The following is a 24,867-nucleotide window of genomic DNA, read 5'->3' as shown; positions in this document are numbered from 1 at the left end:
ACAGGCCCATGAACTCCATTTTGTCCTCCTCGCGGTAAAGCCAGCATTTTCATAAATGGAATATTCTTTGCTATTAAATGTTGCTCAAGAGAGTTTAAACAGTTCAATTCAAACGGAATAGGATCCAGAGCAAGATTGTTTGCAACACTTTCAGCTGGAATTTTACCTTCACAAATTTTTCTATCACATGTGTGGCAAATCCATAAAGATTCAGCAGGGCTATTCTTATATACACAATCTTGACTACAATGTTTGTTACATTTATGAAGATAATTCAGTGTTATACATTTTTCTGCAATACAACCAACTTCAGTTGATTTTTGAAAATATTTATTCTTATTGCAATGTTTGACCTGCGTTTTGAAGCAGCAACGATGACACACTGCACAAACATATTCAGGACCTGTAGATATTTTTTGTTTAAACTCTTCAATTACATAGTCCATCTCCTTTCTTTTGATGTGTCTTCTTCACGTTGTGTTATAGCATTTCTCATTTTAATACTATTGGCAAAATTAATATCATTTTTATACTTTTGTATGTTGTAATATTTCACCATATTTTTATATATTTCATTTTGATGATATTTTTGGATTTCATGCCATTTTCATATTTGTTCTTACTGTGTTTGATTTTCCTCTAATATCCTGAATACTTTGTCCTTACTTTTTTGACACACTCTCTGTGAAATGTGTTTATTTTCATACTTGTTCATACTGTACTGTTTAACAGACTGTCTATGCGTTATATCTTTATTGTATTTCTCCATACTGTACTGTTTACAGACAGACTCATCACATAGTGTAAAGCATTCTATGATTTGTATCATTGTCCATACTGTACTGTTTAACAGACTGTTCATGCTTTTTATTTCTCTTGTACTTTTCAGTGCTGGATTTAATTACTTTCTCTCTGTAACTTTCATCATCATGATATCTTTTGTTTACTTGGATTTTTTTACTCTCTTTTACGTCATTATTAGCAGCGTATTGCAGTTTCTGTCTATTAAGCTTACGAGCATATGTTGAATCATTTAATGATGCATTAAACACTGAATTTTCAAATGGTGATTTACAAAAGGAGGCACAGCTATTATCATTGTTCTTTACACAAACAACAACTTCATAATGAGAGCTATTTGCATGTTTCAAATAAATTCCCTTGTTTTCACAGCTCTGTCTATTAGACGAAACATTTGAAGATGTGTATTTAAGCCATTTCCCTTGACTATATGTAAAAATGTCTACACCGATCAAATCACTCGTTGCTTGAATTTCCATCTCTGTCGCCCAAGTTCCAACATATTTCATTCTTGATGTGGCAATATATTCTGGTATAGACTTGTATCCTTCTCTGAGATACTGAATATACTTTCCTTCATTCTGCAGTATGTGTGTAACTACAGCTCGCCTTAATTTTCGGTGTTCGTCTTCGCTTCCACTTACAGCATACGCTACAGCTCTAAAAAAACAGTTACCATCACCAACAATATCTTTAGTTTCACAAGGCTCAGCCATTTCAACAATCTCTTTTGGATTATTCTGGTCTTTTACAATATGTACAATATTCAGCTTTAAGCAAACACTCTTTTGTTGCTGTACTGTCAATTGGCTAAACTGAAAAGAAGCAGTGGCAGTTTCTGAAATAAATTCAACATCACCTGCATTTTCTTTTGTTACATAATGCATGTCTGTGTTTTGTTTAGCACATATTTCATCCACAAATACATTATCTTTGTTTATGAAATCACTCAAAGATTGACTGCATGCAGCATCAGGTTCCTCTTCCAACACAACTTCAGTGTAAACCATTTGATTTCTCATTTGAATCCTTTGACTTGTCTACACTTTTCTTTATTTTTCGTTTTTGCTGTTCGTTTTTCTTGCTTTTTTTTGTGATGGACTTCATTATTGAAATGTAAGTTTCTTCCTCATGGAATCTTTTCTTTGCTTTCTTTTGTTTTTCTTCTTTGAACTCAAGACTATTGTTGTATTGAACGTTCTTTGTATAATCCTCACATGAGCTTGAAGACACATCTGATGCAACGTTGAACAATGAATCTTGAATTGCTGATTGACAAACGGACGCACAGTTCCCATCCTTGCTCTTTCCACACAAAACAACTTCATAATGACACCTGTTCACATGTTTCAAATATATGCCGCTGTCTTTACAGCCACGTGTATTGCAGGATCCATCTGAACATGAAAATTTGAACCATTTGTTTTGACTGTATGTAAATATGTCTACACCAATTAAATCACTAGCCGCTTGTATTTCCATCTCAGTTGCCCAATTTCCAATGAATTTCATTCTTGATGTGGCAATGTACTCTGGTACAGAGCTGTATCCTTGTCTGAGATACTAAATATACTGTGCTTCATTCTGCAGTATGTGTGTAACTACAGCTCGTCTCACTTTTCGGTGTTCTCGTTCACTTCCACTTACAGCATAAGCTACCGCTCTGAAAAAGCAGTTACCATCAGCAACGATATCTTTAGTTTCACAGGGCTCAGACATTTCAACAATCTCAGTTGGATTATTTTGTTCTTTCACAACATTTAAAATGTTCATCTTTGAGCAAACACTCTTTTGTTGCTGTAGTGTCATTGGACGAAATGGCAAAGAAACACTAGGAGTTTGTGAAACAAATTCAACATCACCTGTGTTTTCATTAGTTGGATATAAAGGCAGCGTTTCTGTTTTCTGTTCTGCACATGTTTCATTCACAGACATTTTACCTGTGTTTATGAAATCACTCAAAGATTGACTGCAGCCAACATCAACTTCCATTTCCAACTGCTCACCTTCACTCTTGTTCACTGTTTGAACAGTTTTCTGGATCACTGGACAGAACAAGTTCACCTGCTGACTGTTTCTGTCAATCATACTTGCGTGGACCCCAGTTACCTCAAATTCATGACAATGTGCATTCAAGGACACACCAAGCTTCCTGAAATGAACAAGCAGAGACTTCAAGTTTGGATAATAAGCTAATACACTCTTACCACCTTCTACACATCTGCCATCACTGCGTCTTGAATGTGGATCAATCACTGCATACCACGAACCTTCTCTGACAGCTGCACATATGAATAGCTTAATATTGACCAAACATGCATCAAACGTCTGAAATGCTCGATTTACTGCTTCATCAAGTGACATAGCATACCCTTGCAGTTCTCCATCATATTTATTGACACCAAACAAGCCAGTCAATGATTCACCATAGTTTATTGCAAACTGACAATTGTTCAGCATGTGTGTGTGTGGCAGCTCATGAACACGTATGAAGCCGGATTCAGGATCGTTGATTTTCCCTGTGTCTCTCATGGCACTGTACAGCTCATCTCCATGGATCAGGACAGCATTCAGGTCACTTCTCGTCCACTGCAACACACTTTTCATCTTACACATCAAAATTGCAGTTAAACTATTTGCACCACATTGCCTTCCCATATTCCGGCCAAAACGGTAGTGTCCTTGATGGAAAGAGCCTCTGATGTAGGATGTCTGTGGAGATAAATTAGAAACAGCATTCATAGTCATCTCAGTATGTTTAGCAGTAGACAGAGGCAGAGAGGAAGATTCAGGTAGAGTTTCAGAGAAAGTTTCTTTGTTCTTTGGATTTGTCAAAGGTTTGTCAAGGGTTGTCAAAGGTTGTTCAGGGGTTGTCAAAGGTTGTTCAAGGGTTGTCAAAGGTTTTTCAAAATCATTTTCAGTAACATTGTCAAGATCAAGTTCTTTGCAAAAAGTGTTTAGATCAGGTTGTTTGCGAAAATTGTTTAGATCAGGTTCTTTGCGAAAATTGTTTAGATCAGGTTCTTTGTGAAAATTGTTTAGATCAGGTTCTTTGCAAGAATTGTCAAGATCAGGTATTTCAATCACGTTGTGATGCACACAACGTTCAGATATTTCTGCCAGTTTTTTAAGAGGTGGCAGAGCCTCTACAGGATCAGCAGCCATCCGGTCCGCCATCCTCTTCTTGGCTGCCTGGGAGCGCTGAGACTGCTTCGTCCGAGGCATCTATTCATACACACAAAATATAGAAGGATAAATTAAATGACATATTACACCGTCATAATTCACAAACACAATAGAGTAAAGAATTTAAAATATCAGTAAATGTTAGTTCACATTAAAATGCGATCTATTAATACTGTTACATGCCACTTTTACAGTTTTAACGGTATTTGTACAATCTTCTACAGTTCCATTGTTTATGTACACAAACATAAAATAAATACAAGCATTAAGTTTAACTTTAAAATGTTTAAATAATAAAACTAAATGGTAACTAAATGTTAATAAAAGTGGCAATTTTAAGATGGAACACATCAGTTGATCATAATACCCAAACAGAACACAATTATTCACATATGTAACAAAGAAAAAATAACCCATATATAAATTGTATTTCAGTAAACGTCACATTATACAGAAAATAATGGGATTTCACCAAAATCCATAGATAGTCAGCAATTTTTCAATCTTTAAATCCCTACAAACAACTATAGATCTGAAAACTTGTCAAAGCTATTTAATTGCAAAACCTTATTTTATTTAGTTATACTGACATCCAGTGGTAAATCATGCAGTTACATTTCTTTATTTATACCAATGAACACTAATCTAACTCCCCTTCTTTACATTTGAAATACTTTTACCCTATTTTTAAACTTACAAACTGTGTCAAATAAAATAACTATAAAATATGAATATTTTTATTTTCTTCATAAAGATAAAAATTTAGCGCTTTACTTTGCGGGTACAAATTTACAAATTTAATATTTACAAATATGAAATAATATCATAACTGCACATGTATGCACGTGGATGTGTACACACATAGCTATTCAAACATGTTCTGAAGCAATACTAACATATAATGATCAGACTGGTAATTATTCATTACTCACAAACAAATAAAACCAACTAGACATAACTATTTTCACTATTTCAGAATTTCCTAAAGAACAGACTTTAATATTGTTTTTAAAAATTGTACATGACAGATAAAATTACTCTTCTGGTTTTATTTCTAAGTTACTAACATTTTAACTGATTCAAATTGATCATGCCACTTCAGAACACTTACATGCATGGAAAACATTTATTCACTTGCAAGAGCATGGAAGAACTAATCAGTGTGGACAACACAACAACAACATCCATAGATTTAAAGTATAATGAAACGCCCCTGCTTCATGTTTTTTCACACCTCTGATTTGAAAACTGTTCCAAAAAAAGGCGTGGCCTACTGTGAAAAAGTGGGTAAATAATTTGTACAAAGGAGGAAGTGTTTGCATAAAAAGGGGAGTGTCATCAAGCGCATAAACACAGCTAATTAACACACCAGTAATGTAGCTGCAGATAAAACCTGCATTTCAGTGCTGATGGAAACATGAGACCAGGGTACCACGACTGTTTTCTCATTTAAAACCAGCATTGTTATATGTTTGAACTATTTTAAATCTATAGATTTTATTTTAGGCAAGTCGTGATGATTTGAGAAGGCAAAGTTGATCAAACATAAGACTATGATGAATTCACTGTCTTCCACTGGCTACTTGGTCATTACTGTAAAAAACAAAAATCTATATTCACAACAAACATGAGACATCTGTCTGATATGCAGATCATGTCTATATTGCATTGGTCAGTCTAGAACCATATCTTTACGTCTACAAGACATGCAAATCATTACAGAACACAGAAAACCAATCGCCTGCACCCAAACTTTAGCTCTAGACGCACCTTAGGGAAACGCAAACATTACTTTTTTGTTGTTGCATCAAGGATACCAGCCCTTAATCACATCTCGTGATGTAACCTTGACTTCTTTTCAATAACCAGCCTATGTTTATAGTATTTGTAGACATTTTGCATTGACATCAGGTCTATTTCTGAATGTAATAATAAAATGTAATAATAAAACTTAATGTTATAAGCCTTAATAAATTACTGAAAAAAAAAAATTAATTAATTAAATGACCTTTTAAACCATTTAACTGATTGTATTAATTGGTCAAAATTTTGGTCTTTCTCTTGGTTAACTGTTAACCAGTTAAAATGAGCATCCCTATTCTGGATAAATTGAGAATCACAATTCTGCATTTATTTGATCCAAAGTACAGCAAAAACAGTAATATTGTGAAATATTTATACTATTTAAAATAACTATTTTTCAATATCTTGTAAAAAGCAATTCACTCCTGTAATCTAAATTTTCAGCATCATTACTCCAGTCTTCAGTGTCACATGATCCTTCACAAATCATTCTAATATGCTGATTTGTTCTTGAAGAAAAACTTTTTTATAATCATCAATATTTAAAATGGTTCACCACATTTTTTCAGTATTCTTTAATGAATAGAAAGAGCCAAAGTTCAGCATTTATCAGAAATAATTTTTGTTGGATGGGGCAAGAAATTATAGAAATTAAACATTTATATTGTTTATACTTATAAAACATTTATAAAACTGGAGTAATGATGCTTTAAAATCACAGGAATAAAATGCATTTTAAAATGTATTCAAATAGAAAACAGTTTCTTTAAATAGTAAAAATATTTCAAAATATTACTGTTTTTACTGTATTTTGGATCAAACAAATGCAGATTTGCTGAGAAGAGGAGACTTCTTTAAAATAACATTTAAAAAAATCTTACGGTTCAAAAACTTTTGACTGGTAGTGTATATGTATTTAAAATACAATATATTTAATACACCACATTTTAACATGAAAAAAAAAAAAAAAATAACCATTCTTGAACAAATCAATTGAATGATGCTTTCATTCAATGACAAATACATTTTTGAGTCACTTATTGCCACCTACTGGGGAAAAAATGCAATCAACACAAATGTTATCTGAAGCACCAGTTACTTTCAAAAGATGCTGTGCTCTATTTTTTTGCAATAGACAACAATATCTGAACTATAAACTTTCATCCCAGCATTTCTGTGATAATATGAATGACTAAGACAGAAATAATTCTGTGTAGTTGGAAAAAAATGTTTGTGAAGCTGTTTATTACCCAAACATGGTAAATGTCAGCTCTCAACATTTACTCTCAGTTTCAATTTGACTTTTTCAAAAGTTTAATAGACGCGGCCAAATCGTGGTCATTTAGAAATTAGATTGTATGAGTGTCTGAATCGAGATCGCAATTTTTTTAACAATTAATCATGCAGCTCTAACAGATAAAACAAAATGTTGTTTAGTTAGTTAGCACTTACCTGAATAAGATATTTCACATGAAAGATGTTTACATATAGTGCACAAGTGAAAATTAAATTGATAAAAATGACCCCGTTCAAAAGTTTACGTACACTTTGTTCTTAATATCTGTATGACCCACAGCTATTTTTTGTTTAGTGATAGTTGTTCATGAGTCCCTTGTTTGTTCTGAACAGTGAAACTGCCTCCTGTTCTTCAGAAAAAAAAATCCTTCAGGCCCCACAAATTTTGTGTTTTGCAGCATTTTTGTGGATTTGAACCCTTTCCAACAATGACTGTATGATTTAAGATCCATCTTTTCACACTGAGCACAACTAAATGACTCATATGCAACTATTACCAAAGGTTCAAATGCTCACTGATCCTACAAAAGGTAAAAACATGCATTAAGAACCAGGGATGTAAACTTTTGAACAGAATAAAGATGTATACTTTTTTTTTTTTTTTTGCCTAAATATCATATTTTTTAATGTAATACTAACCTTCAGAAGCTACTTACCTGTTGCCCAGAAGATAACATAAGTTAAATTTACCCTGAACTACAAGTTCAAAAAGTTTTCACCCCTGACACTTAATGCATGTTCATTGTTGGAAAGGGTTCAAATACACAAAATTGCTGGAAAACCAAAGAATTTGTGGCACCTTAAGGATTTTTCTAAAAGAACAGCAGGCAGTTTACCTGTTCAGGACAAACAAACGGGACTCATCAACAACTATCACTAAACAAACAAAAAAAAAAACAAAACAGCTGTGGATCATTCAGATAACAACACAGTACAAGTGTATTGTAAACTTTTGAATGGGATCATTTATATAAACTCAACTATTATTTTCTTTTGTGATGTGTGTATATATATATATATATATATATATATATATATATATGATGTATATATATATATAAAACATCTTTTATGTTTAATATCTTATTCAGGTCAGTACTTAATAAACAATAACATCCACTTTGTATGACCCCTCTTATTTTGGTAAAACAATTAACATTTGGCAGATTCTGCAAGGAGCATGTAACCTTTGACTACACTTCATTATGCCATATTATTGCAATATTAATAAATAAATAAAAAAAAAAAACAATAAAAGTAACATCTTACCTCAAATCAGTCTTCTCCAAATATTCTGCAACACAGAACTGTGGGAAAATATATAAAACATATAAACAATTACATTAAACAAAAACAAATGTATACCACACTACATTTCAAGTTTTTTTTCCAGCATTGACAGTTATGAAATGGCATAATTTTGCCTGTGGACAAAACTGAAGCAGACAGTTATGTGCAAACTAAACATGGTCCAATAGGGCTTTTAGTCAAAACTATGCATATTCAGACACATGCTGATATCATTACATTTACTTTGTTTCTTTAGACAGAATTATAATTTATATTCTTTATCCACTGAATTATATGATCTGATGAGCATTACTGACTGTATAGGATTTGCTTTCACTTCAGCAATGGCTGTTGTGACTATGAAAAAACATAATTTGCTGCTCGTCTGTCAATCATGTTACACATTCCTTACCAGCCCCGTCTCTGCTGATCAAAAACGTCCATTACTGCCCCATTCAGTTATATACACACAACAAACACAGAAAACTTTTAACTACAAATGAAATATGAAACTAATACACTAATGATTATGAAACTATTCCTGTCATTCATAGTACTTGGAGAATTTTAGGAAAAATAAAGAATAATACATTTAATATTATGCAATAAATGCCACAGATTCATCAACTAGCTTTAGTAAAAAAGGCTACAATTGAGTCTTTGTAAACCCCCACCCTCCTTAGCAACTGTTCACATCATGCTTTTATTCACTAAAAAAATGCTGTAAAAAAAAAATGCTGAGCAAAAAATAAGCTGACAACAGCTGACAGAACAGGTTAATTCTGGTATGAAACAAGGTCTCAGCTTTATATTTTATCATATTGTAAGAAATTTAAACAATAAAACTGTTTTGTGGCTCCTCAATGTGTCCTGAAAGATCGCTGTATTGCCTCTGCTCAAGTGACACGTTAAACGACGTCTATTCATATTTAACATAAAGCACAGAATATGAATATGATTGCTCACATGACCTGTCAATCAAACTCTCTTCACTAAAGATCAATTCACATATTTACGCTCCTCTTGTGCACACACTGCACGTGCTACATACAATACACTAACCTGTCTGTCTATTTTATCACCTGTCCTTTAAAATATACAGGTAATGATGTTTAATCAAAGAGAAATAACACATGAAGCAATAAACAGTTACAAATATACCTTTCAAACATCTCAATACTAAGAATTTATTACATTAACTAATAACAGTATTAAAATAATAATATTAATCACAACACCAAACGTCCTATAAACAGATTATAGCCACTTATTTCATCTTCTAATCAATACGATGACCAAGTGAATCATGCAAATCTAGTCCTGAAATAAAACGATACCTTTTAAACATTTATTTACAAAATACAACCACAAAACAAACAAACACACAAACAACAACTTATACTGTCATAAAACGATCATCGATGACAAACATTAATGCATGGATGATTAAGATTACAGACAGAGCAACCACACCATGTGCTTACCTCCTCACCGTAAAACACAAAATGGTGTCCTTTCCTGACAAAACGGAAACACGTTCTCTCCTGGAATAAATCGCGCGCGCGCCCTCTAGTGGATGCAGTAATAAAAACACATTATAATTACATTGAAATCTAAAAATGGTACTAGAAAGAGAACAAGCATTTTGTTACCAATTACTTTAAATTAAACTAATAATACATTTCAAATGAATAATTTCTTTTCATTTTTTTTTTATTCATACTATAACATAATACCTATTATGTATTCAAAATATCTGTATCTACAGCAAAATGTGTGTCCATGTGCATTTAAAACCTGTTTACAATAGCTATTGTTCTTAAATATTTAATAACTTTTGAACAGCTCATCCAATCTGAATGCTGTAAAAAGTACCGCAAAGCTGAGATTTGTCACCTTAGTCTCATTTGCATATTCAGAGACTCCGTAGTGAACGTGATTACGTCATCACATTTTGATCGCATTGATTCGTCAGAGGAAACCAATGCATTTCGTTCCTCTCAGCCAATCAGGAACGACTGTTGACAATTAGTCCCACCCCCGTGCCCAGATTGGTTCAAACTGTCATCTATTCAACCAATAAACACAGAGCTTTTGGACTTTTGAACCACCAATTAGCATGTTTCTTTGGAAATTTGAACAAACTCAAAGTGAAAGAAAAGTACGTCGTGCCTGCATGAAAACAAACACAAAATAACACACGTGCATGACAGCACTCTCTGAAAAACAGAGAAAAACACACGACAGAGCACTTTGACACAAAACAAAATAAAAACAAGGATGAAACAGCGGTTTATATGGGATAATGCGCTGCAATTTGTTTTCAAGTGTCTATGCGCTGTCTGATAAAATACAGCTCCACATCGATCCATTAGACTGTAATATTATGGTAATTCTTCTTATATAGTTTATACACTTGCACAATTTTTTTTCTGTTGCACTCTGTATATTTTCCTCTCATTTTGTGTGTAGTTTGTGAATCATTTGCACTGTTTGTATATTTGTTACACAAGACCATTTGTGCAGTTGTTTTTACTACTTGTTGCACTGTTTGCGTTTGCACTGTTTACTGCCTTCATTTGCTTTACTTCCTAAACATTTCTGAAAACACCTATATAGTCAATAAACTAAACAGACCTCTTTTTCAGTGAAAAGCACCTATAACAATATTGTAATAAATGCCTATAACTTGCTTGGGAAATCTTATATAAAATACAATTTTATTTTAAAGTGTAAAACACACAAATACAACTTTCTAAACAAAAGAAAAAAATCCAAACTTGTTGCTTACGATTTTCTTAAAATTTTGGAAATTTAAATTTAAATGAGCTAGACTGACACTTCAAGTTCTCCTGTTTATATATATTTATACATTAATATAATAGTTTAAACATATCATTTCTGTTAACGACTGTGTTTGTGAATGTATATACTATTTACATGTACGATTTATAAATGTGCACATTTTATTTATTTATTTTAAAACGGCCTTTCGCCACATACTACCACTACACTTATAAAATCTATCCAAAGCTCCTGTTTAAAATACACATTACATCATATATTTAAAATGTACAGAACATACAAACATTCCCTTTTTAAAATAATTAGCTACTAATTTATTTATGTAAAAGTTTAAGCAAACTATACGAATTACGAATTACATAAGCTTCGTGGCCACTTTAAATTGCTATGTGCACATCAAAACAATTATTTAGAATTTTGAACGCTTATTTTAATAATAAGACATCTTATTAGTTTTATATTTTAAGACTTTATGAAATTTCCGAAACCTATAGACCTACAAAAAATCTAAAATATAACTATGAAAACACGATTACGATAAAACGTATATAAATAACTAAATTGTTTTAAAACTATTCTATGTTAACTCACAGAAAACCAGCACAAATATATACATTGATTTACAAAAGTCAATGAAAAACGATGTATAATAACAACGCTTTATTAAAATGCCATTCAAAACAAACGGAACAAACAAAACAAATCAGAACAACAAATTCAACGTGGATATACTCTGAACAAACATAATTTACACAGAAATATATATATATATATGAAATACACGAAATATTTCAGAAAACAAACCACAAACAACTTAACATACCAATACAAAAATAAATTTTTAAATCATTTTACATATGAACAACTTTACATTCAAACGGAATTTACATTGGAACATCATTTAACATTTGAACATAAATTAAACAATTCGGCTTACATGAACAAGCGCATAGACTCGGATTCACCTGTTACACCGCCTCCGCTTTATCTGTTGGACACACAATCTCCAATTCAGCTGTTGTAGACGCCGGCCCCGCTTCACCTGCTGCACACATAGACTCCACTTCGTCTGCTCCACACACCAACTCCAAATCACCTGTTGCACACACCGGCCCCGCTTCACCTGCTGCCACATACTGCACTGCAGCGGACACGGAGGATTCTGACGAGGATGCGTCAGACGGGGTTTCCTCCGCACTTTTCACCATAGCAACCACATTGTCGTTTTGGATGTGGAGTTTCAGAGAGCCGCATTCCAACAGATGCTCCTCCATGTCTTGGCCATCCCGCAGCAGATGAACAAGCTCGGAACTGCGCAAATACCTTTGGAGCACGGAATTATTGATACGCGCATTAAGTTCTCCAAAATCTCCACATACACTCACATTGGCGATGGCGCTGGGCTGATACATCTCCATCTTCTGCAACATGTTGCACTTCCCGCATCTATGGTACTTCTTCTTGGGATCAAACTCCATTTGAGCAGACCTACAGTTCCCGCAGGTACGAGACACAGCCACCTCCGCCCTGGTTACCTCAGCGCACACACAAATAACGGGATCCTCTCTTACTTCACAGGGAGCAATTGCGCCAAGACCTGGCAAAGGTCTAACCTCCTCAACGGTGGTTTGACGTGTGGTGGTTACAAAAAGTTCACCTTGATACTCTCTTGTGCTCAAATTGTGGAATTTATAAGTCTTCCCAAACAAAACCAGTCCCACTTGCGACTCCCAGAGTTGTACCCGGACTTTCCCGCTGGCATCCTCGACTAGGACGCTCTGCGTTTCCAGCTGTCTGCCCTGAACCTCCACATTCTCCGTAGCGGTCATCAGGTGGACAATGCGCCCAGTGACCTCACCAACCTGACAAAATATTCACAACAGACACACTAAGTAAAAACATTACACAAATCATATTATTCACTACAACTTAAAGCAATATAACAACAGCAACTTACATGTTGCCTTGCAGACATTTTCTTTATTTCCGCCACTGTCCGCTTAGACTTAGAAGGAGGCTCTCGGTACGAAAAGGTCACGTCGGTCACCACAGTCACATTCGTCTGTCTCCCGCACAACACATCAACACCTTCACCAGAACGACCTAAGAAAATAAGACAAAACAGTAAATATGATTAAAAAACCTATAGCCAAATAAACATAGAAAACCCGACAACGTTCAATAAAATACTTACTAGGTTGCTGAGAAATGCCGCTCAATCTAACTGCAGTCCTGCAGTTTTGCGCTTGCAAAAACAAGGTCCGTTTATCCACACTGAAGACAGCAACGTCGCAGAAATCGTCCCGACTAATTTGAATCACGGCATTGAAATACTTGTTTTTCTTCAAAGCCGCTGTTTTCACAACCGAAACATTGTGAATGTATCCAGTCACAATACTTGGATCCGCTGTCTTAAGTTTCTTGGCCTCAGATGCCATGATGACTGTTATTTCAATTTGCAGTTCTGCAAAACTCTGCCTTCTCAACCTTTATATACCCCATCAGCATCGCAACCCAGACAAGACCAGACAAACCAATTAGCATGACAGACAGACGTCAACACATGACAAGTTCAAAAAGAGGTCAAATATTTACATTAATGTCAAATACAAAACAATAATGAAAAACTTACCTACACAAGCCATACTACAATATTCATTCTTCATTATTATTATTATTATTAATATGTAGTACTAGTAGTATTATTGCTTGCATTTCATAAACACACATTTCCATACTAACCTCCATATAGACAAACCCACATAGACTTTTAACATAAACACTAAATTTTTCACTCATATTATTTTTATTCACAATGCAATTATTTAAAAATATAAAAAATGAAACACAAAACTTCACTTTTACTATCTTAACAAACAGATCTTAAAATTTGTATTATTTCAAATTATATAAACAAAACAAAAAATTCTCAAATAATAATACACGTTATTTCATTCCAATACACATGAACACAGTACTGATTTATATATACCTATGCATATGTATATGCATATTTTTTTTATTTTTTATTTAGATTTTTTTACCCATATTCTACAAACCTTTCTATAATTACTATAGAACTGTTATGACATTACCATTTAAAACGCACACATAAACGTCTGAATTTTATCACGTGAACAGAGTCTAGATTTAATTACTCCGTCTTGCAGGTGTTGCATACATTACGTTTGACAACAAACGGCATTCCGCAAACCAGTCAATAAATAACGTCAATGAACTGCCACATCAATTAAACAAAAACACACACAACTGTTTATCTATTCTCATCAACTTCGCGATACTTTAATAACAACTAGCTCTTCAACTGATACTGATACACTTCTCCATCTTCATCATAAAATCATTCAAAACATGAAACATGAAAAGTTAATTACAAACCCAAACCTCATACACACACAAAACGATTTATTAGAATTCATTTACATTGACATTTTTTATAAACCTTCCTCTTTTACATTACAAAATAATATGTACATTTTACCTAGATATCATTTACAAAAAAAAAAAAACAACAACAAAAAAAACTGTATCTTTTAAACACCTTGTTTACATATCTTATTAAAAAAGTGACGCACGTGACACAGTAATTAGTAGTTACTCTAGACATGTCTCCACGTCACAAAGTTCACGGCACAGACCGTGAGTTTAAATTTTGCATATTACTTGGTTAATTTGTTTACACGCAGTCACAGAGACACTCCCAGACACATATAGCTACATTGTATCAATCATTGTACAATGTATCAACATGTCTCTGTCCTGAACTTTGACACAAGGACATCTGTCTAGACAACCTACTAATTACTCTGCTACCTGTCAGAAAGGCCTCACTTTTTAAATTAAACATTTCAAAAATATATGACCAACACATCTTCACTACAAATTTAAAACAAGTCACAATATGTTTTACATATATTTTATTAACAACACATTTTTTAATCACACATAAACATTTCAAACGACCTAAATACACCTTAAGTCTACAATGTACATAGGCCTAATGAATATGTGTTATGTGAATTCACTAAAAAAAAAAAAACCTGAGTTTTAATTTATATATAAACTGAAAACCTATACTTGCACAACTTATCATTAAAATACAAAAAAGCTCAACCTTTTTTGCAGTTTCATATCCTGTGTGCTGTGAACACTCCAGAGCTTTATAACATTACTTAGCATATTTTGGTATTATCTTCTTTAATCACAATAACATTTTATTCTACAACCTTCAATAAATATTAATATTATTAATAAAGTCATTTTTCACAAAATAAGTCAATAAATACATAAAAACAAAGCCCAATTGCAAATGTATTAAATAATATTGTCAGTCAACAGATTACACATACAAATGTATTTATTTTTAGCAAACAATTTATCTAATGTATCAAATTTTAAATAAAAATATTCAACTCACATGAATCTGTACCATATAACATTTAACCATACTTTTCTACACCATTTGCACTAAAACAATAGTAAATACAAAATCAACAACTGTTGTACCCCCCCCCAAAAAAAAAACATATTTCAACTTATATAAAGTCAAAAAATGAGTATTACTTAACTCAATATTATTTAGTAGCAGTTAACTCATACTTTAATTACACAATACTCAATATCACAACCGATTGCCTTAAAAACACTGAATACAAATAACTCAAAAAAATTAAATGACTTTTATTGAACAATTTTCTAAACCTCCTCCATTTAACAGTGAAAATGAATATTTAAAATACAACAATATATTGTTTATTGTGGAAAATGAATTTATACACTGTAGAGTGAAAAAAAAAAAAAAAAAAATTCCACAATACCACAAAACTTTCATTACCTTAAAATGCAAAAGCATTTCATTAACACATATCAAATGTAGATGTACTTTGTTACATCTCGATGAATGAAATAAGTATTTTTTAACATTTTAAAACAAAAGCTTTTTTGCCCTTAATTGCCCAGCCTCATCACTAACAACAAGCAAGTTAATGTTAAGTAAATGTGTAATATCAAGGCAAACCTGTAAACACAATGTGTACAATGATATCTGGCTTCAAACTGAAAAGCACAAGACAGCTGCAACAATAAAATTGCAAAATGTAAAAATTTTATAAAATTATTTCTTTTTACAGGTTTACATTCAATAACTGCTGTTAGTGATAAGGCTCAGTGCATATATAATGCCAAAAAATTAGAGCAGACAGTAATTGCGCAGACAAGCACCACTCATTCAGAAGATGACAATCCCTGATGTCAACTGTGTTGCAGTTTGGAGCGTTTAGCCAAGCCCAGTCCCGCTTCTACAGGAGTTCAAGCTGTTCAAGGAGTTCACCCTTACTTCAAGCTATAATATTAGCATGCTGGTTAAAGAGATCTGGCAAACTATGCCCAGAACATCTTCAAGCTTTGGTTCATCAGACTCCTCCTGAATAAATGAGAGAGAGAAACAAATTAATAACCAACTAACCAATATCAAGTCTAATATATCACATTTATTTATTACAGCACTTTTTAACAAAACAGGTTGTGTCAAAGCAACTTTACAGTTTTAAATAGAACAATAGTGTGTCAGTAATGCAAAATTCCATGTTGCAGCAAACTGAGACTGCAAAGGACTCATTTGGGTCTAAAAGCCATCTAGGTGACAAGTTACTCACTGATGATCCACATCTGGGGCTCAAAAAGTTCACGTGGTCCCTGCTGACATTTAGGGCTGTAGAGGTCGTCTCAAGATGCTGATCCACCATCTGGGCTGGGTACAGACTGGATCTGGTAGCTACAGTGACCTCGGAATAAGTAGAAAGAAATATTAGCATAGAAACACAAACAAACTAATATTAGCGTAGATGCCATTTTTCTTATGATGCAACAAGTACATCAGCTGTTATGGGAAGTGTTCCCGGTTCCGGTTGACCTAATTAATGCAGCCTAACAATGCTTTAACAGATTAGAAACTGACAGAGTGTGTCTACCTCCCAAACAGTGTTAGGTAGATGGTTCCAGATTTTGTGCACTAAATAAGAAAATGATCTGGCACCCGCAGTTCATTTTGATATTCTAGGTATTATCAAACTGCCAGAGTTTTGAGAATGCAGCGGACATAAGAGACAATAGTGATAAGAGCTCAATCAAGTCAATCGAGTACATTTTTTTTTAACTCATTTTTATAATTCATTCCTGTTCAATTAAATACTGTTGGTTCAGCAGAAAGGTAAGTATATGCTAATTACTTGAAGATTAGAGAATTTAAAGATTCATGAACAAAAAAATACTGTTAACTGAGTAGTTCACATTATAAAATAATAAAAAAAAGACTGATAATTTACTCACCCCCATGTCATCCAAGAAGTAAATGTCTTTGTTTCCTCAGTCAAAAAGAAATTATGATTTAGAGGAAAACATTCCAGGATTTTTTCTCCATTCAGTGGACTTTAAAGGTGGCCAATGGGTAGAAGGTCCAAACTGCACTTTCAGTTCAGCCTCAAAGGTCTCTACACAATCCCACTTGAGGAATAAGGGTCTTATCTAGCGGAACAATCAGTCATTTTCTATATAACATAAATAAATATGAATATACTTTAACCACACCTTGTCTTGCAGTAGCTCGACCCAACTTATGTAATCACACACTTATGACGTAGTCAGAATTTCCAACCCAGTATTTACACAACGAACATGCAAACAAATTTAAACGATGTCAGATGATTGTGAAGTTGGAGGAGAAAACAAAATAAGTTTTTCACCCTACCCAACCTTCTTGAACCTAAGTGCACTGATGATGAACAAACTGCACATGAAGTTTCCTACATGACTTCCTCAGCTGGGATCGTGTAGAGCCATTTGAAGCTGCATTTAAACTGCATTTTTAATCTTCAGTCCGATGACCACCACTGAAGTCCACTGTATGGAGATAAATCCTGAAATGTTTTCGTCAAAAACATTAATTTCTTTTTGACTGAAGAAAGAAAGACATGAACATCTTGGCTGACATAGGTAGTAAATTATAGTAAATTATCAGTAAATTGTGATTCTGGAAGTGAACTAATCCTTTTAGTACAATCATGTTAAATTTGTTTAGGCTAGAAAACAAGGTTAGGAATTAGACAGTTCTAACACATGATCACAAATCTGAGCAAGTGCTGCGTTGAAAAGTTTAAGTAGTACAAATGTAATGATAACACTTTGCTATGCAGAACATTTGAAGAAAAATGGCCCACTTAATCAAACAGACAAATCCCATACTGAATGCTGGTGAAAATGTCATATATACTTGTGCTCATAAATTTACATACCCCTTGCAGAAATTGTTAAATGCTGATTTTAACAAAATAAGAGGGATCATGAAAACTGTATGCTATTTTTATTTAGTACCGTCCTGAATAAACAATTTAACACTACAGATGTTTATATACTCCACAAGACAAAATAATATCTAATTTAAATTACCCTATTCAAAAGTTTACATACCCTTGAATCTTAACACTGTGTGTCATTTCCTGGATGATTCACGACTGTTCTTCAGAAAAATCCTCCAGCTCCTGCACAGCATTTGGTTTTCCAGCATTTTCTACATATTTGAACACTTTCCAAATGTGACTGTACAATTTTGAGATCCATCTATTTACAATGAGAACAACTGAGGGACTCATACATAACTATTACAGAAGGTGAAAACATTTACTGATACTTAAGAAGGCAACACAATGCATTAAGAGCCAGGGGGTGTAAACTTTTGAACAGGAATGTTTTGAATGTGTACATTTTTCTTGTTTGCAGATTTTTTTTTCCATTTAGTATTGTACTTCAGAAGGTACATAAATATTTACATTTCTCCCAGAAGACAATGCAAGTACAATTTACCCTGATTATCCAATTCAAATGCATCTTATTGCATTGTGGTCCTTTCTTGAGCATCAGTGAATGTTCTCACCTTTTGTAATAGTTATTTATGAGTTGCTCAATTGTCCTCAGTGGGAAAAGATGGATCTCAAATCATACATTCACTTTTGAAAAGGGTCCAAGTGTGCAGATGCTGCTGGAAAACCAAATAATGTGCAGGAGCTGGAGGATTTTTCTGAAGAACAGCAGCAGATGAACTGCTCAGGACAAACAAAAGACTCATAAACACCTATCACAAAACATAAAAACAGTCATGGATCATCCAGGAAACCACACACAGTATTAAGATACAAGCGTATATAAACTTTTGAATGGAATATTTTTTATAAATTCAGTCATTATTTGGTCCTGTGGAGTTTAAATAAACACCTTTTTGTAAAATAGCTTATTCAGGTCAGTACTAAATGATTAAACTAATACAATTTTATAAAACTATATATACATTTTTATAAAACTAACATTAGTTAGTACCTTAAATAAAAGTTAGAAACTTACTTTCTTCAGTAGAACACTAAAGACCCATGATCCCTTGGTCACTAACACCCTTGGTGGTCCACTGGTGCTTGGTGATGTAGTGAGGTCTTCTGAAACAAAACAATTGGTCTGTGTAAGAAACTAAACATAATTTACTACATTACTCACATAATGACATACAGTACTGGTCTAGTCTGTAAACATTACAATTTGTAAGAAGACTCTTCAGCTCACCAAGGCTGCATTTATGTGCTCATAAATACAGTAAAAACACTAATATTGTCAAAAAGTTTTAAAATAACTCTTTGAACTGTTTGTAAAACACATTTTAAAATGTAATTTATTGCTGTGAAGCAAAGCTGAAACTTCTGCATTATTACTGAAAATAAGTATATTACAATGATTTCTGAAGGATCATGTGACACTAAAGACTGAAGTAATGATGCAGAAAATCAGCTTTGATCACAAAAATCAATTACATTTTAACATATATTTAAAGAGAAAATAGTTCATCCAAATTGTAACATTTCACACTATTACTGTATCTTTGATCAAATAAATGCAGCCTTGGTGAACAGAAGATACTTATTAAAACCATTAAAAAATCATAATGTTTCAAAACTTTTGACAAGTACTGTATGAAAATCTGTAGAAACCATGTGTGAACTGATGCCATTGTTGTTTACAACAGCAAGAGAGGACATGTGTCCAGAAAGCAGTATAATCAGGAAGTAAATAAGACTAAACACAACTTACACTGCCAAATCATGCTGGTGCCAAACCTGAAAGAAAAGAAAATGTCAAAGTTTAATCCTCCATCAAAAACACTCAATCTGAATTCCTTATATTTACAGTAGAATTCATTACTATGTAGACTTGCCACAATATCAAACAGAAATATCCATCCTAATTTTACAACATGGCACTTTTTTTTTTTTTAATGTGAGAGACTTCAATAGCTACTACAGGCAATGTAAGGTAAAACTATATCTGCACTACAAACCAGCATGCAATATATAGAATAATTAATTAATTAAACAAGAAATACCTATTTGCAGTATCAAACATCAAAACAGACCATTTTTAATTGAATTTACAAATGTATGTGCCACTTTTACGTGTCACTGCTGTTACTGTGAATGTACAGTAATGCATTACAGTACAGTAAAACTTACAGTAACTAGTGACGGGAAGTTCGGATCATTTTACCGACTGTATTTGAGTCTCGTTCAAAAATGAACTCCCGCCTTTTCTTTTAGCAAAATGACAGAGTAAATCTACTGCTTAAGAGAAACAAAACTGCTGCTGAGTTATACACTTCTGTTCTGGACAGCCCCATAAACACGAGGTTACAAACAGAACTAATTCCACTACAGAAACTAATGGATGTTGCTGCGCGACTGGACTTATACGACTCGTTCGTCCCGAGTCACATTAAAGATTCGTTCAAAATGAACGAATCGTTCAAGAACGACCCTTCACTAGTAGTAACGGAACTCCCGCCTTCTAAATGACAGAGTAAATAGAAGACAAGCTGCTGCTAAGTTATACACTTAGAATTATACATTCAAAAACTAAAATGGACGTTGTTTAACGTCATTTCAGTATATGAAACGTTTCTTTTCAAGCAGCTTCGCCTCGAATGGCTCTTTCCGCTAAAGACCGTTCACTCGTCGCTCATATTTCGCTCTCATACACTTATAACACGACCTTCAGGCGACCACATGGTATTTAAGTTTATTCGTTAGCACATTAATAGATGTACAACCGCTGTCATGTAAGTTTCATTCATATTTCCCCTTTAAAACAGCATACAATTTCATCGCACTATTCCTCCTTGCACCGAATATAACGGTGTTTACAGTATAACCATGTCAAGTTTACAATTACTCCATTAAAAAAAGACTACTAACTGCAAAAGCCCTCTTAAAACACATTTAAAAATACATATTAAACACTTACTTTGAGACCCGTGATGATTATCGTCGAAAAAATAAGAGCACAGATCCAACCTGCTGCACAGTCAGCGTCTTCCTCAGAGTCGATTCCCGCCGCCTTCACCAGGCGGGAACTTCTTCTGAAGCTCACCAGGCTTCGGGAACACTCAAAACTCACATCACTGGCTGACTAATGTTGAAACAATTAAAAAAATAAGTAGAGTAAAATTATACAATTAACTTTTATTAACTCAAAACCTAAAAAGTCACACCTACTGCTTTTTTTGAATCACAACATCTGTAAGATTTAAACAAACAATTTTTCTCTAATGCAAAACACATCATATTGCATAATCTCACACACTTTTACTGTCACAAAAAATGGAAATATCTCACATATTCCAGTAAACAATACACATTATTCATTCACATATATGACCATGACAATAACTATACTGCCTTGAAAATGCACAAACTTACATTTTAAAGCAATATTTGCAATATAACCATACGTATCTCTCTATCTATCTATCTATCTATCTGTTCATATATATTGATGACCATCTGAACTCTTCATAACTGTACTCATCATCTGAAACCTCCACAACCAATGCTAGATGGAAACTGCAGTGACCTCTAATTACACTTACATATACATCTTGAAACATTGAAACAATGATTTCGCAGTGATTTCCATAACTGTTGTTCATTCTTTTACACAAAAAAGCTCATATACAGTTTTTTAACACTGAAATACAACATTAAATAATATGTTATATAACTTCTTGCCTAAAACAGTGTGCTTTTAATTTACATGCAAAGTTACAAACTACAATTTCACCTCTAACATTATTACAAAGCCTAATTGTAGAATGTATCATTAAAACACAAAACACCTCTACCTCCTCTGCACTTTCATAGCCTGGGTATTATCAATACTCCACAATTTTATAACATTATTTAACTTCTTTTGATATTATCACATTATGACAACTCAATATTCCACAGTATCATTTAAACACTACCTTAGCATACACCATATCTACAATTTACACTACCACTAAGACCTTTAAAAACAATACAATTTTTTTACACCATTAAAACGACTTTCTTATACTTACCAAAATTACATTTCTTGCATCAAAATACACTAAAACAATGTAAAATATTACATTTCAAAATAACTCTTTTATGTGAATATATATTACTTTTGAAAAGTAATTTATAAATGTGACGAAACCTAAATTTTAACTCCATTATGCAGTCACATGATGCTTCAGAAATCACTACTATTTACCGATTTGCTGTAAAACAAAACAAATATCTCCACTGACCACTGAACACTACTGCACACTACTGTTCAAAACTCTGCAATCAGTCACATATCTTTTTTAAAAATTCATATATATATATGAAGAGTTCAGATGCAAAACCAGCTAAATCCATCTGACGTCTTTCTTTAAAAAATGCACTTTTATCAAGCTCCAATGTATAGGTTTTGCTGTAAGTACTGATACTTCTGATGGTCCGAGACTGCTATTTTACCGAGTTTGAACAAAAACTATTTGATGGATGCATAACAACTATCAACACCATTCACACATTATCTCATTTTTACCCAAGATGGCTTTTAGCTAAATTTGCATCTGAACAAAACCAGCTAAATATATGAATTTTTAAAAAGATATGTTACTAAACATTTATTTACAATAAACATAAAGAAACAGTAAACATTTCTATTTTCAATTAAATACTTCATTTTTACCTTTCAATACATCAAAAAAATCTAGACAACAGACAAAATATGAAGCAACACTGTTGACAATCACAAATATTTCTTGACCATCAAATCAGCATATTAGAATGATTTGAAAAAATGTTGAATATTTGCATTTGGATAACAGGTCACTTAAAAAGATGTTCATAAACCGCTATACCCAGAGGTCTATAAAACAGAAAACAAAATTTCACAAACCTAAGTAAAATTATCATCATATTGTTTTAAACAAGCATACATTTCATAAACATTAGGCAAAAAAGGCAACGTAACAGTTATAAAGCTTAAAAACAATGGATATGTCTTTAACGCCATGAAATTGCAACTATAACCACTAGATGTCAGTAGAAGACCACTAATGTGTCATTGAAATGAGTACAACAATGCTATTCATGGTTTTTCAATTCATTTCAATTCATGCATAGACTACATCACTGTTATAACATTTCACATCACATTTAGTCAAAGTTTAACACTTCATTTAAACAGATATATCATATTTGACAATAATACAAGATTACGATTACAGTGAAACCTGAAAATGATGTATAAAATCTTAAAAAGACAAGACTTCAATTCAAAATTTGGTCACCTACCATATATTACACAAAACTTTTATGTGCAACAAAATGTGTGTGTGTGTGTGTGTGTGTGTAATAATGCTTAATGAAAACTAATATAACAGTTTAACCATTTAATTTCTGGGTTTCTGTGTTTGTGACTGTATTCTCCAGCATAGATGTGTTTTAGTGTGTTAGCCATATATTTTCCATAGGACTACATCTTAAATCCACACAACCTTAAAGGCCTTATTTGCTCGAACCCCGGTAATTGCTGCTTGCAGCTATATTGTTAATTATAATTGTTAGGATTTTTTTTTTCTGCCGTAAAACTGATCGTGCAGAACAAACCGTAAGTCCTAGAGACTTCAAATTTGGCCAGATGGTAGAGCTCAATTTGGGGAGAACCTATCAAAGTATCAGCCCAATCGGCCCATAGGTGGCGCTACAGCGCAAAAAACTAACTTTTTTTACATTTTTGGCCCTAGCTCGTACATTTTTTGTCGTAGACTCAAAAACTTTACATCGTTGTGATCCTTGGGTCAATATGCACAAAAGTGCACTGGCTCAGATTTTTCGTACGACGTACAGTTTTTCCGCAAAATGGCGTCATATCCGAAACCTACTCTTGCGAACTAGTCCTAGGTTTTTCGTCCGATCGGAACCAAACCAGTGCAGAAATGTTCTCTGGACAGTGAATATCAATAATTATCAAAAAAAAGATAAATTTTGACTCATCGTTGCGAAGGGGCCCCAAAAAGTTTGTCAGGTGGGGGGCCATTTTTACTAAAATGACTATAACTCATGAACCAAATGAGATATCTTCACCAAATTCGGTACACATGTGTATAAGCTCAATCTTTGGTCAAATAAAAAAAATTGCACAGCTCTGCCACTTGGGGGCGCTATAAGGTGGAAAAAACATAAAATTGACTATAACTATGCAATCGTTGGTCCGATCGACGTGAAAATTGGTATGCAGTGTCTCTGTCCAATGTGCCATAAGGGTCTATGAGAACAT

General features: G+C 33.3%; 1 long non-coding RNA gene across 1 annotated transcript; it reads right to left on the bottom strand.

Moving 5' to 3' along the window:
• Positions 1–3,217: 3,217 nt before the first annotated feature.
• On the bottom strand, positions 3,218–8,492 carry LOC127159607 (uncharacterized). The gene is made up of 2 exons (XR_007826501.1): positions 8,356–8,492; positions 3,218–4,026 (listed from the first exon to the last, which is right to left on the bottom strand). It is a non-coding gene; the product is annotated as an uncharacterized LOC127159607 (long non-coding RNA).
• Positions 8,493–24,867: the final 16,375 nt, after the last annotated feature.

This window comes from Labeo rohita, unplaced genomic scaffold, assembly GCF_022985175.1.
Source record: "Labeo rohita strain BAU-BD-2019 unplaced genomic scaffold, IGBB_LRoh.1.0 scaffold_234, whole genome shotgun sequence".
Taxonomy (NCBI): domain Eukaryota; kingdom Metazoa; phylum Chordata; class Actinopteri; order Cypriniformes; family Cyprinidae; genus Labeo; species Labeo rohita.
Note: the sequence above shows the minus strand (reverse complement) of the source record. Positions and strands in the feature narration are given on the sequence as shown.